At 48.7% G+C, this 16,601-nt stretch overlaps 1 protein-coding gene across 1 annotated transcript in view; it reads right to left on the reverse strand.

Annotated features, from left to right (window-relative positions):
• Positions 1-16,601, reverse strand: part of MSI2 (musashi RNA binding protein 2) — a 247,878-nt gene that overhangs the window by 162,780 nt on the left and 68,497 nt on the right. The gene's annotated exons all lie outside the window — the stretch shown is intronic.

The following is a 16,601-nucleotide window of genomic DNA, read 5'->3' on the forward strand; positions in this document are numbered from 1 at the left end:
CATGCTCTTTGTCAGACAAAACTGAATTACATCAAATCGAAGCGATGTGCTATTAAGGCTCCATGGATCAGTTTAAAAGGAATTTGTACAGTTACTTTAAAAATAATCAAATGACAAAAGACAGCAAGAGCTACCGCTGCGGTCCTCTGGCTGCCACAAAACGGGTTTTGGCTGAAATGCTCACAGTATTGCCATCCACTGGGGGGGTCAGGCCCTTCAGAAACCCCCTCCCACCCTCAGTGTTCCCAAAGACCCCGACGCACTACCAGCTCTTCTTCCAGACCCAAAGCCCCCCAGGTTTGACCCATACGAGGTAATGGGATGATGCTGGACTTTGGAGAAGGCACTATTAGATAACCCATTACCCATAACCCACAGAACGGCAGGATTCAGCCCAGGGACACAAACCACAATGGTGACAGGGGAAGATGGTGTCTTTGGTGGCCCATCCCAAACCACCTGAGCCTTGAGGGCCACCTTAAACCATGGACAATGCTGTCATCATGCCCGGAGCAGGAACATCATCCCCATGAGGTTGGGCAGAGGGAAACACCCCAGCTTACAGCAGGCAATGTCCTTACACTGGAGACAACAACTAATTAGCCCTGCCAAGAAGAGGTGCTTTGATGTCAATGTTGCATGTTAACTCAAGAAACCCAGTGGGACTGTGCTATGGGGACAAGCTCAAAGCCTGTGCAGAGCCCAGACACCCAACAAGAACCCTGGAGTAACCCCAAATTCTCCCAGGGCAGAACAAATTAAACATCCCTCCCGCCTCCAGTGCCATTCAAACTAACCAGGGCAGATATTTCCCTCAATCGGCCCCGAACCAGGCTTTGCAGAGCTGCACTTTAGTGGTGGTTTTTTTTTTAAGTTAGGAAGAAAAGAGAGGGGGAAAAAAAAACAGGCAGGGGAAGATGGTATCTGTGGTGGCCCATCCCAAACCACTTGAGCCTTGAGGGCCACCTTAAACCATGGACAATGCTGTCATCATGCTCCGGAGTCAGGTAACCCATTACCCATAACCTGCAGGACGGGCAGGATTCAGCCCAGGGACACAAACCACAATGGTGGCAGGGGAAGATGGTATCTGTGGTGGCCCATCCCAAACCACTTGAGCCTTGAGGGCCACCTTAAACCATGGACAATGCTGTCATCATGCTCCGGAGCAGGAACATCATCCCCATGAGGTTGGGCAGAGGGAAACACCCCAGCTTACAGCAGGCAATGTCCTTACACTGGAGACAACAACTAATTAGCCCTGCCAAGAAGAGGTGCTTTGATGTCAATGTTGCATGTTAACTCAAGAAACCCAGTGGGACTGTGCTATGGGGACAAGCTCAAAGCCTGTGCAGAGCCCAGACACCCAACAAGAACCCTGGAGTAACCCCAAATTCTCCCAGGGCAGAACAAATTAAACATCCCTCCCGCCTCCAGTGCCATTCAAACTAACCAGGGCAGATATTTCCCTCAATCGGCCCCGAACCAGGCTTTGCAGAGCTGCACTTTAGTGGTGTTTTTTTTTTTAAGTTAGGAAGAAAAGAGAGGGGGAAAAAAAAACAGTGTAAAAATTCAATTATTTTTTCCTGGCTGCAATCTAGGACTCCAAAATTGAAGCCCAAGCATATATTTTTCTGTAGAAAATTGTCATTTACAAATAAAGAATTGGCTAAAGCCGACTTGTAACTAAAGGATTTTGCAGGGCTGTCAAGAGCCCTCTGCCTGCCAGCATCTGATTTAAGATCAGGCCAAGCTTCTGTTGTCATACAAAAGAGAGAGGAAAGCAATTATTCTAAAGCAATATTTGAAATTATCATCATTTTTATATTTGACCAAGGAGGAAAGAAAAAGAGACCTACTTCTTTTAGAAGCAAGATTGAAGGTTGAGGAAAAAAAGAAAAGACGACTACTTTGTTTCAATAGCTTCAGTCAAAGAAAATATTGGTAATGACAAGCAAATTCACAACATTTTAATGCCTAGAGATGTGTTGCGAGCTGGGAAATGGTTTCAGAAATCAGCTCTTTGGTACAAAAGTGAAGCACAAAATTAAGTCTGCTTTTACAATCTCCGCTTTCCTGAAGAGACGGTTCGATGGCTTTGTTGTACGCGTTGCCCTCAGCCAAGGAGCAGAAGCGACGCGCCGCCCCCGCGATCCCTCCCGCCCCGGCGTGCCCCAACAGGGGATTTCTTCCACCCATGGCACGAGGCACCAACGTGCCCCCAGCTTGCCACGGGCTCACCCCACAGTCCTCTTCTCACCCCATCCACATGCCCCAGAGATGTCGTGGTGAGACACGCGGGTTTGGACCCAGTAAGATCTGGATGAGCACGGTGGGGATGGATGAATGAAGGCTGCTCACCATGATGGACTCGGGTTCAGCCCGGGCACCCAGGAGAGCCCCAGCAGAGGGGAGAAGCTGCCGTTGGTGCTGGAAGCACCATTTCTCTCTCCAACACCGGGGAAGCGGCTGTTTGCCGTCGACTTGTCTGTGCTGGTACAGCCCCACCAATTTTCAACTCTTAGATAACCACGACGGGACTGGGACCAGCTGGAAGCAAAGGCTCCAATGCCTGCTCTAACCTGCACATCCTCCCTCCTCAGCCAAGCGAGGAGTCCCAAGGCAGGGCTCCATCAGGGTGGGAGCCACGGAGCGTGTGGTCCTGCTCTGCTCCGAGCTCTGCATGGACCCACAGAGCCACGGAGCACGGGCAATTAGCTGAATGGTTAATGGCCAGAGGATTGCAAACACGCTAGCCAAACACGATGGGGCTCTTGAAAGATACACACACAAAAGTATTCACTAATTCCAGGATTTTACTACACCAGGGACACCTTCTGCCTAAATCAGGCACCGAATCACCAATAAAAGAGATTTTAGAGCACAACAAATTGCCAGGCCCAGGCACATTCACACACGAGTTCTGAGAAAACTGACATTAACTGGAAAGTCCCCCAAACTCTCACTGCAAACGGCTGCAGAGGCGCAGGAGGAGACCCCTATTTCTCCCTGAACCCCCCCAGAAGCTGCAGTCAGAGACAGGGCACCAGCACCCACCAGCTCCTGGTTCCCCCCGGTGAGCCATGTTCTAACATCTGATGTGACATTCCCCACCATCACCCCCCACGCCTGGCCTTGTTACAGGCACTGCAACAAAGGGTTAAAAAGTACTTAATGAAGTACACAGTGCTCTTTAATAAACATTAAAGATGACTAGTGATCAGGGGCACAAGGAACTGAGCCAACTGAAGTGTTTCTCTTTTAAAAATTAAAGGTTTTTTTAAAGCAAAGTTTCTCGTTTAGCTCAGAAAATAAATCCGCATATCTTTAACCAAAAAAAAAAAAACCCACTATAATTTTACAAAAACATTAATGTATCTAAGAAAACCACTCATCATAAAAAAAATATTAAAACAAATATTCCAAAAGCTAGGAGTTCCCAGCCTGAAGTCCCTCCCATGGAAGTCACTGAGGATCTTTCTCTTTTCCTGTGAGTAACTTTGGAATCTGCTCTCTGGAGTTTGCCTGCAATGGGGGACCCCCAGGAGCAGCGAGAGGGAGCCCCTGGAGGGGTTCAGGGCCGGGTCCCTCAGACACCAGCTCCATCCCCTCTTGGCCTGGGGTGGGAACGGCCGCCTTTGGGTTAAGAGGAAGCGATTTGTGCGAATCAATCACAAACCCATGTTTTATGAATGACTCCAAGAGGTCACTCAGAAACCGCAATACTTCCAGCTTCGCCTCTTTGGTTTCCATTGGCAGTACAATATATCTATCACTCGCTATTGCAGGACTCTGCAAAAGGTAGATATTAAATGTTTTTGGAGCTTTTGTATACTGAAGGTGTCTCTCTCTCGCTGCAGAAGGAATCGACAGGGGAAAGGGAGATCTAATGCTGGTTATAAAGTCCATTAATTGTAAGTAGGGGCAGAATTGCTTTGTTTGTATACTCCGTTAGTGCTGCAGTTAATCAAACCGCATGTGACTACTACTGTGAGGAGTCATTCAAGGTTACAATCCCTTTATTGGCTTGGCTTTTGAAAAATACATTCGCCTTTGTGTTTGGAAACTGAGCAAACATTTCAGGTGGTACAGAAGCAGGAAAAAAAACAACCTTGCTTTAGGAAGACAAGGCTGCTGATTTTATGCCTGCTTTTTTGCAAGGTTGGAGTTTTATGGGTTTGGGGTGTATCAGGTAAAACTCCTCTAAACAACAGGCTGAAAATACAGCCTCTGGAAAAGAAAAATCTATGTGAGCTAAAACCAACCGACTGCAAAGTCAGAGCCTCCAGGTCTGTGCCCATTAACATCCCTGATGCTCACCTACCAACACCGGTCTTAGTCTTCCTGGTTTGTTTTTTTGCCCACACTGTAACTGTTTTATCATCACAACTATTAAAAATGAATAAAGGGGAACTTAAGCCAATGAAATATTTTGCAGAATTCCCAGAATTTCAACGCCTCAAGCAACAAGTATCCGCTGCCCTTTCCAGCCCAGCCAAGGCCCACCCTGTGCTGAACCCAGGAGTTACGTATTTGACTCCGGGGTAATGGCTTTGAGTGTCACTTCCCTGCTGTTCCTTACCCACCCTGCTGGGTTTTCTTTTGGTGTTCCCCCCCAGTTTGGGTGAAGAGCCCCTGGTGTGGGAGGTGGGGACGATGAGCGCTTCCATCCAGGTAGCGCAGAGGAGGCCGAGCGTTTCGCTGACAGGTTTAATTGCAATTAAAACACGTGTGCTCTGAACCCGGGCTGTCCAAAGGTGCAGTTGAAAAGGACCTGGGCAGACGCAGGAGGCAGCAGAGTCAGGAATGCCGGGATATTGTGTGTGGCATCTCATCTTTGCTTGTGACAGGACAATTTTTTAACTAAGCAGGGCTCTGAAAGCAGGAGGCAGAGCCGGGGCCAAAGCAACACGGGGGGGTCACAGAAACCCCTGAAATGGGCACAGGGGCTCAGCTCGGCCTGAGCCTCCTGGAATTCATTAAGGCTTTGCATCCTCAACTTCTCAATAGGGTGGAAGTGGACTGGAGTACTAATAGTGAATCTGCATCGCAAATTGCTGAAATTAGCATTAATTTCAGATTAAACTAATTATGCATATATAACTGTTTTGCAGAGCGCTCTCCTCTCTCCGGTGCGATAGCACGTATCCGGGGGTGCACGCACATTCCAGCCTGCTCACCTCATCTGCAGCTTCACATTTCATCATTTCTAATGTATCCGCCTTCTAAATAGGTTTATAATTGGAAAAATCATCTTCGGTATATATGCTGAACTGCATTTTAAACCCCATTGTGTTGTACATTCAAACTACAGCATTACCTCTAATTAAAAACAACAATAACTCATGTAATAGGGGAAGTGATCTTGTTAACTAAATTGCCAGGCTTCTTTGGCAGAGCACAAACCATAAGCAAGAATTCTCCAGGTTTGGGGGTTTTTTTTGCCTCCAGGATCCTCACAGCAAGTTCCAAAAAAGCTATTAAAAAACAAACTGAAACATGATGCAAAGCCCACGATTTAAAAAAAAGCAGCAATTTCTGCAAACTGCCAACCCTTCGCCCTTCACCGAGGAAGGGACCCCCCCCAGGAGCCACCCCCTTCCCCAGAATTAGTGCCCGGCTGACAAACGATGCTCTGCCGAGCACCAGCCAGCAACTGTCCCACCTCCAGCTCCAGAAGGAGCTCAGTCCTGTGCAAAGGCAGCAGGGCTTTATGTGCCACGTACAACACGCTTAAGTATTCAAAATAGGATTTCAGCAGGACTTAAAGGGTGCAAATAGCTTGTGCCTGACCCCTGAGTAAGCGAATGTCATCCTGTGCGGAGCGAGCAGAGCTGCAGGAAAGTATGCAGGAATGAAAGAGCTCTTTAATCCAAACGAGCGGCACAGATTCCCAGCGGGGTAAATCAGTTCCCTTGATTTCTGCAGAAAATACAGATGGATTGTGTTCTCCCAGCCCATTCATAAATGAAACCGTTAACTTAGTCCCCGCTGCATTCCCCGTTTTTTTGGCTGTCTTTGGTTTATGCTGTTAACTTTGGGAGGGTCGGGTTTTGGCTGGTGTTTTCCTTTTCTCCCTCGATGACTATGGTATCAGCAGGAGGCAGAACACACAAAGTGATGTTTATGTGACAGATTGAATTGGCAGCGACCGCCAAAGCCATCCCTGGAGTTTCACAAGCCAGCCTGGCCTGGCTCCAGCACAGCCCTTCCTGGGCATCTTCCTGATGACGACGGCGTTTAACTCTCTCCTCTGCCCCCCAGGAGAACCAGCCCCTTGTTCCCCTCCCAGCACAGTTAAGCAATGGCAGCCCATCACAGGCCACAGCCACCCCCCAGGAAGGGGCCCTCCCCAGAAGAAGACCTCGCTGCCAGGGCAGGAGCATCCCTGGCACCTCCTCCTGCTCACCAGGGAGAGATGCTCCTGTAGGGGCACCACCACCAAGAGCTCCCTTCGTGGGAGATCCAATATCCTGAAAATTAGCCCCAGCTGTGAGAGCTCAGCATTTTATTTTAATTTTTTTTTTTTTTTTGAGCATGGAGATCCTCCAAGCTTCATATCAAAAGATACAGTAAAATTCACCAGAGCCAGACTTCACACCCTCCAGAGAACAGGAATAGATCACAGCCCCACAGCCTCGCTATAACCAGTTATATCATATCCCTGAGGGCTGCTCCCTCCTCCTGGGCTCCAGTTAACTCTTTTATGGGTTCAGAGGCAGGAAGGGGGAGCAGGGAGAAAAATCTATTTAAACCCCCCGGCTGCTTTAGCTTCTCATGCACGCTACGGTAAGGAAGGTAACACTAAATATTCACTGAGTGCAGCCAACTTCTCCAACATGTCTGATTACTGTTCAGCAGCACTTAAAAACTGCATTAATGCCTTTAAATAATGATAATTATTTTTTGGAGAAACACCTCTCAGGGCCACAAACAGAGACCACTGCCCAATGTGACTATGTACGAGGGGCGGGATTTTTGCAGTGCCCGTGTAATGTTGAGATAAAGGGCTCAGTGGGAAGCAATTAAGACTCCGCTCCTAAATCTACAGGCTACTGGCAAAACTTCACCTTGCACAGGCAAAAAGAGAGAGAGAGAGATGGCGTTCTGCCCAGGGACCTCGCATTCAAAGACACGGCAGCAATATTTGATAGGAACACAGCATTAACTGACCATTACAACGTTCATCAGCCCCTCTATTTATACTATACTATCTTCTGGAAAGAAACAGCGTGTGTCATAGCCAAAATACAGTCAGAAAACTTGTGTCCTCCAACAGGGCATACGATTGTGAAATAACATGTTCACAAGGGCACGTTCAAGGTCGATCTGGAGTAAGGCTCTACAGGTGAAGCAGGGTGGACCAAAGTGGGTTAAAGCAGGAAACCAAGCTAAACAACTTCCCAAACATACCCTACATCCTCAGTTTTTAATCTGGAATGATAAGGAGGAGGCCACCAGCCCTCCCTGCTTTCCCAAAGGCAGGAGCATGGATGCTGGATATTGCAGTGAGGAGCATTTTCCTCTGCCAGAGAGAGGGCTGTCCCCCCATATAGATCTCCTGAAAACAGAGATCGGTGTGGGGATGCCCCCACAATGAAGAGCGGCTGAGGGCCTGCCCCAAAGCTGATCACAAAGGCCAACAACTCCAAAAGCTGTGTGCCTGGAGCTGCATGCCAAAATCCATACTGAGGCACTTAAGTGGCCTGATTTTTCCAGGTCCTGCAGCTCCCAATGGCTCAAAATACTCATCTAGGAGTCCTCACAATTTATTTTTTATAATTTGAGTCATATCAACCCAATTAAAATCTATCAATCCTTTCGAGCAGAAGCAGTAGGCAAAACTGAGGAAGTGCCTTCAATTGTTGGTGTATTTGCACACAGCTGCTGTCGTGCCCAAAGTGCCACCAGCTCCCAGGAGCTGCAGGCAGGAGGGAAGACCTTCCCAATGGGCAACCTCGAGCCAAACGGCTCGTGGAAGCTCAGGCAGAGCCACCTTCAACCAAGAGCTGCTGCCCACTGACCAGGTGACCATTAAAGAGCCCACGGGGTCCCACTGCCACATCACGGCCATCACCCAGGAGCCAGAGCATGGACCCAGTCCTGGCTCTCCCATCAGTAGGGATTGCTGCTGTACAAACCATCACAGGGCAAGGCACCGACTGTTTTTCAGGGGATGTGTCTCATCCTACGGGCAAAAAATACCACTTTTCCTCCTCTGGCTGGTCCACACTCACCTCCAAAGTTTGGGGAGCACGCACAGGCGGTTGCGTTGCTCGGCCAGCCGTACCTCGCAGCACACAAGCAGCTTGCTCTGTCAATATGCCCAAAAGCACGGGCTCTGCAGCCAGAACAGCTTTTATGGTGCTGCCAATGAACCTCTCTTTAAGCACACACTCACAAAAAGGAAAAGGGAGAAACGTATTTGGAGGTTTAACGCAGCGTTTAACAAAATCCAATAGCACTGTCCAATTCAGAGACGAGGGAAAGGGCACATTCTGTAGGAGTTTATAAATTCTTCCAGCTCCAAACACTACGGTCACTCCAAAAAAAAGTTTATTGCCTCTACAGTGCAGAAAGCAGACATAATTTAAATGCTTCTAAGTTAGTATCAACTAATTTTTCATGATAACCCCGTCAAATCAGTGATGAGAGCTCTCCGTTAAGATTCTAGATAATGCTCTGCTAAAACAAGAAAAATTCATAGGAAGGGGAAAGAAATGTATAAAGCAATTTACCTCCCTCCCAACATACTCCAGATGATTTCTCTGAAAAGAACAAATGGAAAACTTTAACCCTTAGCCTTGATTAATTTCATCTACATAATATAGATGCACATGGCAATCAGTTACTGATGAGCAAGTTTTACTTCATCTGCTGAGTCAAGCTAACGTCTATGCAACACGCCGCTTGGCTTTTTCACAAGGGTGATCTTTTCTTCCGATGCGAGACCACTGAAATCTTGCAAAATGTCCAGATTTGCCTATTACCACTGTTGAAATGCTTTCACAATTTTACAAAATGCCGCGCTTTCTTTTATCCTCTTGCCCCCACACAAATGGGTTGGTGAATTGCAAGAATTACAGTACTCCCACCTTCCTCTCACAAAAGAAAGATGTTTCCCTTGCCAGGGAGGGAACCCACCAGCCATTATGAAAGCAACAGAGTTGTCGCTCTAAAGCGGATCAAATAACCCTTGACTAGAATAAAAGGGCCCCTGAGGAGCGGCACCGAGAATGAGGAGTGGAAGCAAGACAAGAGAAAACATTCATACTTTTTCCAAAGGAAGGCAGCACCTCGCAGCTACAAGAGCCTGTCTCCCTTGTGTGATGTTTACTCACTTATTGACCACGGGGCAAGTCATTTTAGTCTCCATAGGGCCGATGTATCAAAGAGTCTTGGGAGAAACTCAGCTGGAGACTGCAGGGCTCAGCATTTAAGCATACATTTTAACTCGCAGCGTTTGTGGAAGCCTCATTAGGTTGAGTACGTTGCACAATCGAGTGCTATGTGCCTTGATTTCCACGAAAAGAAGAACAAAAATATCTCCCCACAGCTCACTGGAGCCTGTGAGGCTTCACTCATTAAATGCCTAACCCGCTGAAAGTCTGATTTGAAGATGCTGGAATAGTGCAAGACATTGTTACTGACATTATTGTTATTAAAGGAAGAATAAAAAAATATTATTCCTAGCTAGAAGGTCATACCAAACTACCAAGCAAGGGATAAATCAGCCAAGGTCTCCAAAAAAAGACATCATTTCTCCTTTACTCCAACATCTTAATGTGCATTACTTCTTTTTGTGCTGGAAATATATTTCTATAAATCCTCCTCTACAGAAAGCTTTGCTTTCAGAAGGGGAAAAGTAGCAGATAAAATACTACCCATCAAAATGAACTCAAGTCTCTAGTAACATAACTAAATGTGTAATGTTACAGATGTTTTATAGCCAGGATGTCGGATCCATTTAGATCATTTTTACAAACCCGGCAAGAAATATCTCCCCGACGCTGGAAACGCTAACAGGTCTGGGACCAATTGTTTATCCAAACAAAGGCGCCACCAGGGACCGACAATAACCACCCACCAGCACTTGGAGGGCTCATTTCTCAGCCACGTATGGTCCCACTGGAGAAGCCCGAGAAGGTGCCGGGCTGAAAGGGGAGAGAGCCTTAAACACGGGGGGAAGGAGAGGGGGGCAAGAGGGGGAAGAAGTGGCAGAGGGGCAGGGGTGGACTACCAGAAAAAACAAAAGGAATGCAATAAGGATGGAGGGTGATTGCTAAAAGCACAGGAGGAAGAGCAGGATGTGGAGTTGGAGCCATCCCTGCCTTCACCCACAGCCGTTCCCTTCTCCAGGCTCCGAGTCCTCTGAGAGCACAGCCCAGCAACCCTCTGTCCCTGCCAGCAGACCAGAGTGATGGCAACCACCTCGTTTGCCATATTCCTGTCCCCAGGCCTGTAACCACCACCCTCATCACCATCATCATCATCACCACCCCCCTGCACAGCAGGACCCAGCCCAGGGAGAGCTGGGCTCCAGCTCCCACAGGCCCAGCCACGCTTCTTCCTTCCTCAGACCACCTTGCAACGCTCCCAACACTTTCAGATGCCAACCACACACCTCATCTGGTGGCACACACAGTACCACCAGTGTGCTCAAACGGCCTCATCTGGCACCAGAGCAAACCCTGCCTGCCAAGGGCTTTCATCCCCACAGGCTGAGCAGCAAATCTGCTCCCCCTCGGCATGGGCCAGACCTCCCCCCCACAGCCAGCACACCCCCAGGCCCCTGAAGAACAAGATGCAAAAAGTGGTCCTTTTTTTCCAGGATTAAGTAAGTAGATCCAACTCCAGCTGCTGCCAAGGAAAACCAAAGAAAAACGAGGGACAGCTTGATCCACTTCCAAGTTTGTGTCGCTGCTGTTGTACGACAGCAGCAGAACCAGAACGGTTCATTTCTCCCCAGCACGTTGAACCCCCGAGCCAACGTTCTTCTCGGGAAGGAGAGGGGGGCAAGAGGGGGAAGAAGTGGCAGAGGGGCAGGGGTGGACTACCAGAAAAAACAAAAGGAATGCAATAAGGATGGAGGGTGATTGCTAAAAGCACAGGAGGAAGAGCAGGATGTGGAGTTGGAGCCATCCCTGCCTTCACCCACAGCCGTTCCCTTCTCCAGGCTCCGAGTCCTCTGAGAGCACAGCCCAGCAACCCTCTGTCCCTGCCAGCAGACCAGAGTGATGGCAACCACCTCGTTTGCCATATTCCTGTCCCCAGGCCTGTAACCACCACCCTCATCACCATCATCATCATCACCACCCCCCTGCACAGCAGGACCCAGCCCAGGGAGAGCTGGGCTCCAGCTCCCACAGGCCCAGCCACGCTTCTTCCTTCCTCAGACCACCTTGCAACGCTCCCAACACTTTCAGATGCCAACCACACACCTCATCTGGTGGCACACACAGTACCACCAGTGTGCTCAAACGGCCTCATCTGGCACCAGAGCAAACCCTGCCTGCCAAGGGCTTTCATCCCCACAGGCTGAGCAGCAAATCTGCTCCCCCTCGGCATGGGCCAGACCTCCCCCCCACAGCCAGCACGCCCCCAGGCCCCTGAAGAACAAGATGCAAAAAGTGGTCCTTTTTTTCCAGGATTAAGTAAGTAGATCCAACTCCAGCTGCTGCCAAGGAAAACCAAAGAAAAACGAGGGACAGCTTGATCCACTTCCAAGTTTGTGTCGCTGCTGTTGTACGACAGCAGCAGAACCAGAACGGTTCATTTCTCCCCAGCACGTTGACCCCCCGAGCCAATGTTCTTCTCCCCATCATTAGGGTAAGAAAACCAATGGCTGCCCTTCTCCTACCACCACAAAAGCACACAGACTGTTGGTTTCTACCCCTAAACCCTGCCGAGACCCAGACACAAGCACAGCCCACCGTGCCACCAACACCAGAGCAACGATGGATGGGGGGGTGAACCCCACATCTGCCCATGGCGGAACACAAACCCATCACCCACCTCCAACATGGGCCTGGGGATGCAAATGGAAGTCATTAGTGCATCAGGTTAATAGCTCCTACATTTACATGCACAGGCCGGGCCGAAGGCAGGCTTTGACTGACGTATAGTTTCACTCTCCAAGCCCATTAGCAAGTGGTACCCAGCACTGAAAGATTTATTACCCAGAATGATAACTGCCTCATGCTGCTTTGTTTGTTAATTGTGACTAGCTTTGCCTTCAGAAGGGTGGGAGCCTAATAAATCAGTTATCTCCAGGAAGAATTTATTTAAAGCTGTTAACATTGTAAACCCCAGGACTTGGCAAAGAGACGCTGCGAAAACGGATGTGTTTATACCTTGGCGTTGGGGTGGCAGAACAGAGCGTGACTCAGCACCCAGCCTTTAACCAGACACCTCTAAGCAAGACCTTGCTGAGCTCAAGGTGGACTTTTGTCCACCAGAAGAGGCCAGCGCTCGGCTCGTTTCTCACCTCCCACCTGGGGCTGTGCCTGGAGCAGGGTTCACAGCACATCAGCCTCCCACAGCAGCTCAGGGGGGTTGAAAGAAGGGATCTAAGCCTGGCCCAACTTGAGGCACGTGTAACCAAGCTGGGGGTCCCCCTCAGCCCCCCACAGACACAGGGAGACACGCTGCCAAGCTCTGCGCTACTAGCCAGGTTGGTGCCACTGATCCTCAGGATGGTCCCACTGCAGCTCCCTCTCCGACACAGGGATTTCAGAATCACATGGGGTCGGAAGGGACCTCTGGAGATCATCCAGTCCAACCCCCTGCCAGAGCAGGTCCACCCAGAGCAGGTCCCACAGGAACATGTCCATGTGGGGTGTGAATGTCTCCACAGGAGGAGACTCCACCACCTCTCTGGGCAGCCTCTTCCAGGGCTCTGCCACCCTCACAGGAAAGAAGTTCCTCCTCATGTTTAGGTGGAACTTCTTATACTCAAGTTTGTGCCCATTTCCTCTTGTCCAGTCACTGGGCACCACTGAAAAAAGACCAGCCCCATCCTCCTGACACCCACCCTTGAAGTATTTATATGCATTGATCAGATCCCCCCTCAGCCTTCTCTTCTCTAGACTAAAAAGACCCAAGTCCCTCAGCCTCTCCTCGTAAGAGAGATGCTCCAGACCCCTAATTTGGGGAAAAGAAGTGCATGACGTGGAGGGGGAGGCTGCAGGACAAGTGGCAAAAGCTGCAAACAGCCCCAGAGCTCACAAAGATTCCCTGATCCCTCCCAGCCAAGCGAGAAAACGACCTGAACATCTCACCAGGCAAGGCCTCCAGCTCTGAGCCAGCTGACCCCAGGGGTCCTGGGCTCGCTTCAGAGACAGGCTCGTCCCCTCTCCGTGAAGATGAGCGAGAATGAACTCCCTGCAAATCACCACATCAAAACCACAGGTATTTTTGCACCACATCTCTCTCTGCTCCCAAACGCCAAGCTCCCCTTTTTCCCAGCACTCAAAATTTGGCACAGACAGTGGATTAAAAGAAAATTGTTGTCATATTGACAGTCCTGTCATTTCTTTTTCTCCCTAGGGCTGCGAGACCTGCAGAGCTCAAAGAAATCACTGAGTCACAGCATTTTGGTCACCAGCCTGGTCTCCCACCTACCGGAGGGTAAGGAGAGGGGTCACTGGTTCCTCCCCTCCCCACCAGGGCTCGGTGCTGGGCCACAAAGGTGCTCCAGGAGCAACCCCTGCTACGATGGAGGGACTCACTCTTACCCGATCCATAACACCAACAGGTCTCTAATACTAATTATGTTACTGAAAACAAGCAATTGGCTGGAAATACACTCCTTCCTCATCTTCCCCAGTGCAAGAACTCTGCCAGTATCAAAGACTATCACAGCTCAATACACGACGGACTTGAAAGTACCTAGATCATTACAACACTGCCAAAAACCTCACATAAAAAGGCCAAGTCACTGAGATGACTGGATTTCCAGGTCTGGCAGGACATGAAAAGCTGGGACAGCTTCCCATGAACAGCCACTTGTGTAGTTTGACTCAAGTCAAATCTGAACACCGTTAACATCTGCCTCCTGCCTGCTATGCGGGGACTGAGCTGAAGACCTCTGAAGCTGGCTCTGGAAATTGGAGCTCTAAACCTATCACAGGAGAAGAGATATTCAGAGGATGGAGTACCTGGAGGAAGGCAGCACCACCCTTGCCAGCGGGTCACCAGTCGAGAGGCAGATGTGCTGCTGGCACTGGAGAAACCCACCTCAGCTTGAAGTCCCCAACCACAGACAAACTGCCACGGACTGGCCAGGTGGTGAAAGATTTTATTCCTCCTAAGGAATCACAAGGTCTGTAACTACACTGGAAATTTTAACATCAGACGAGAAGCTCCGTGCCTCGACTTGCACAGTCAAACACAGGGCTGAAGACGACTCCAATATTTGTAAGAAATAAGCTATGAAGCACGCAAGAGCCCATAAGCTGCACAGTGGCCACAGGACACACAGTGCCACCCATCAAAATAGCTCATGCAGGCTGACACCACCACCTTTCAGAGAGGTTTACATCCCACCTCCCCAGCCTCATCTCTCTGAAGTGATATAAAGTATGGGATGAGCCATCCAGACAGAATTAACACAGGGGAAATGTTCCCCTTTTACATCATCAAAATAAGGAGGTCACCACAAGCTGCACCCCCAGCCACACGAAGCCAGCAGTAAGTGGGGATTAATCTCCTCCCGTCCTTCATGAGAACTTACAGCCCTAACACAGCACCCAAGGGCTCTTTGGCAGCCAGACACCTTTCTTGCCTCCTTTTGATAGTGTTTTGCTCTCCATTTTTATGAACTGCAGCTTGCCAGTCTTTCCAGCTCCAAAGTTCTGCCCTGAAGGCGAATGCGCTGCCAGCTGTGGCGAGGTTTTGATGGATCTTCTCCGGGAAGAAGGGGAGAGGAGAAAGCAAAGGGGTTGCAGGTTGGAAAATTTCAGGTTATACATTCAGCTCAAGTTCAGCAATCCTTCATCCATTGTTAAATCACAGACCACATGCTGAGAGTTAAAGACTTATATAGGACTCCAGGGACTAATCGAGGAATGATTTCAGCTTCTAACTGTGCTCTAACCAGGCACTTAGGATGCAAAGCACAAGTTTGTGATACTATTGTACACTGCATCAAAATGACTTTTTGATACATTTCTGCAAATAACTAATAAGGGAGGAAAAAAAAGCGACCATCACCCTGGCATTTAACATAATTCTTCCCCTCCGTCCCCCATCCTTATAATCACATTTGTGACAAACAGCCTCTGTCTTCAATTAGGTCTACTTTATGCATGCATGAAGCCCCCAAAATATGAAAGAGCTTTTATGCAACACCAGATTATCTAATGTGCACATATTTTGCAAAAGAGCACTTTTAAAATACCTAGTCACAGAGAAGGGAGGAAAAAAAAAGCATTCCATTCAGTAAGAGAGAAAGGGGGGGAAAAAAGCCACATAAAAGGTGCAAAAAAGGAACTGAATGCATTTTTATATTAAGCAATCAAGTGCTGTCACACATTGAAAACACAAAGCATTGGAAGTTTAAGTGGGCATACACTAAGGGCCTTACCATGGGACACACTTTTCAGCAGTACAGAAAGCTCTCCCTTATCAACGTAGCACAGTAAGAAGCAGGATCTCTGCCTATTTAAAAAAAAAAAACCCAGAGAAATAACTTCTCTTGACAGCCTGACAGCTGACATTCTTAACTGAAAAAGCTATGTGCCAAGAATTATCAGGCCTGGCTTTTCTCTCCCTGATAGATGACAGAGCAAAAAACAACAACGGCCACACACATCTCATAAATCACAACTTTTATTGAATGCCTCGCCACATAATAGCAACAGTCAAACTGAATAAAGACGCTTTTCAGTGCTCATCTGTAAAATACTGGGGGAGAATAGAGATCATTTCTAGCACTAACAGCCTATCCCAGATAGAACAGGTATTAATATCACCACTGCCATATTTCTTATGGAGTTACCTGTAGAACTTGGAGGGTTTTTTTAATCTTTCATTGTTTTTTTAAGAAGCGCACAAGAAAAGAATGCCGAGAAGAAAACCAGAAATTAAGTGCATGAGGGATAGAATTAGAAGGAAAGACCAAAAGCTCTGAACAGGTAAAGAGAGGAAGTTCTGCTGCTGACGGCAATGTCTGTACTGAGAATAAAATCTGGCCTTCAGGACACAGTCAGTCTGCAGAGACACAGCCGCTTGTTGCAGAAACTGCCATCACGAGCCTGGGTTCTTCCCCCTGAAGCACAAGGAACCTGCCACAGACTCCCAGGGACTGCAGAGCCAGGAGAAAGCAAAGGTGGCAGCCCCAATCAAGGAAAATTAGCATCATCTCCCAAGTCAATTAACTGGGAGGAAGACTGAAACGACAGTAAAAGGAGCGGGACTGCAGATGAATACTAGATGGGCCAGGGAAGGGGAGGGGGAAAAGCCAAGGATGATTCCCTAAAATAGAAACTTATATCTGACAGGTCCTGGTTTAAGAGCAGCCCCTGACCTCAGCACCAGTCCTCCTGACACTATCTGCCAGGGCTTCTCCCAAGGGACACAGCTCTCCAGAACGGTGCTGG

Source organism: Calidris pugnax, unplaced genomic scaffold, assembly GCF_001431845.1.
Source record: "Calidris pugnax isolate Ruff unplaced genomic scaffold, ASM143184v1 scaffold45, whole genome shotgun sequence".
Taxonomy (NCBI): Eukaryota; Metazoa; Chordata; class Aves; order Charadriiformes; family Scolopacidae; genus Calidris; species Calidris pugnax.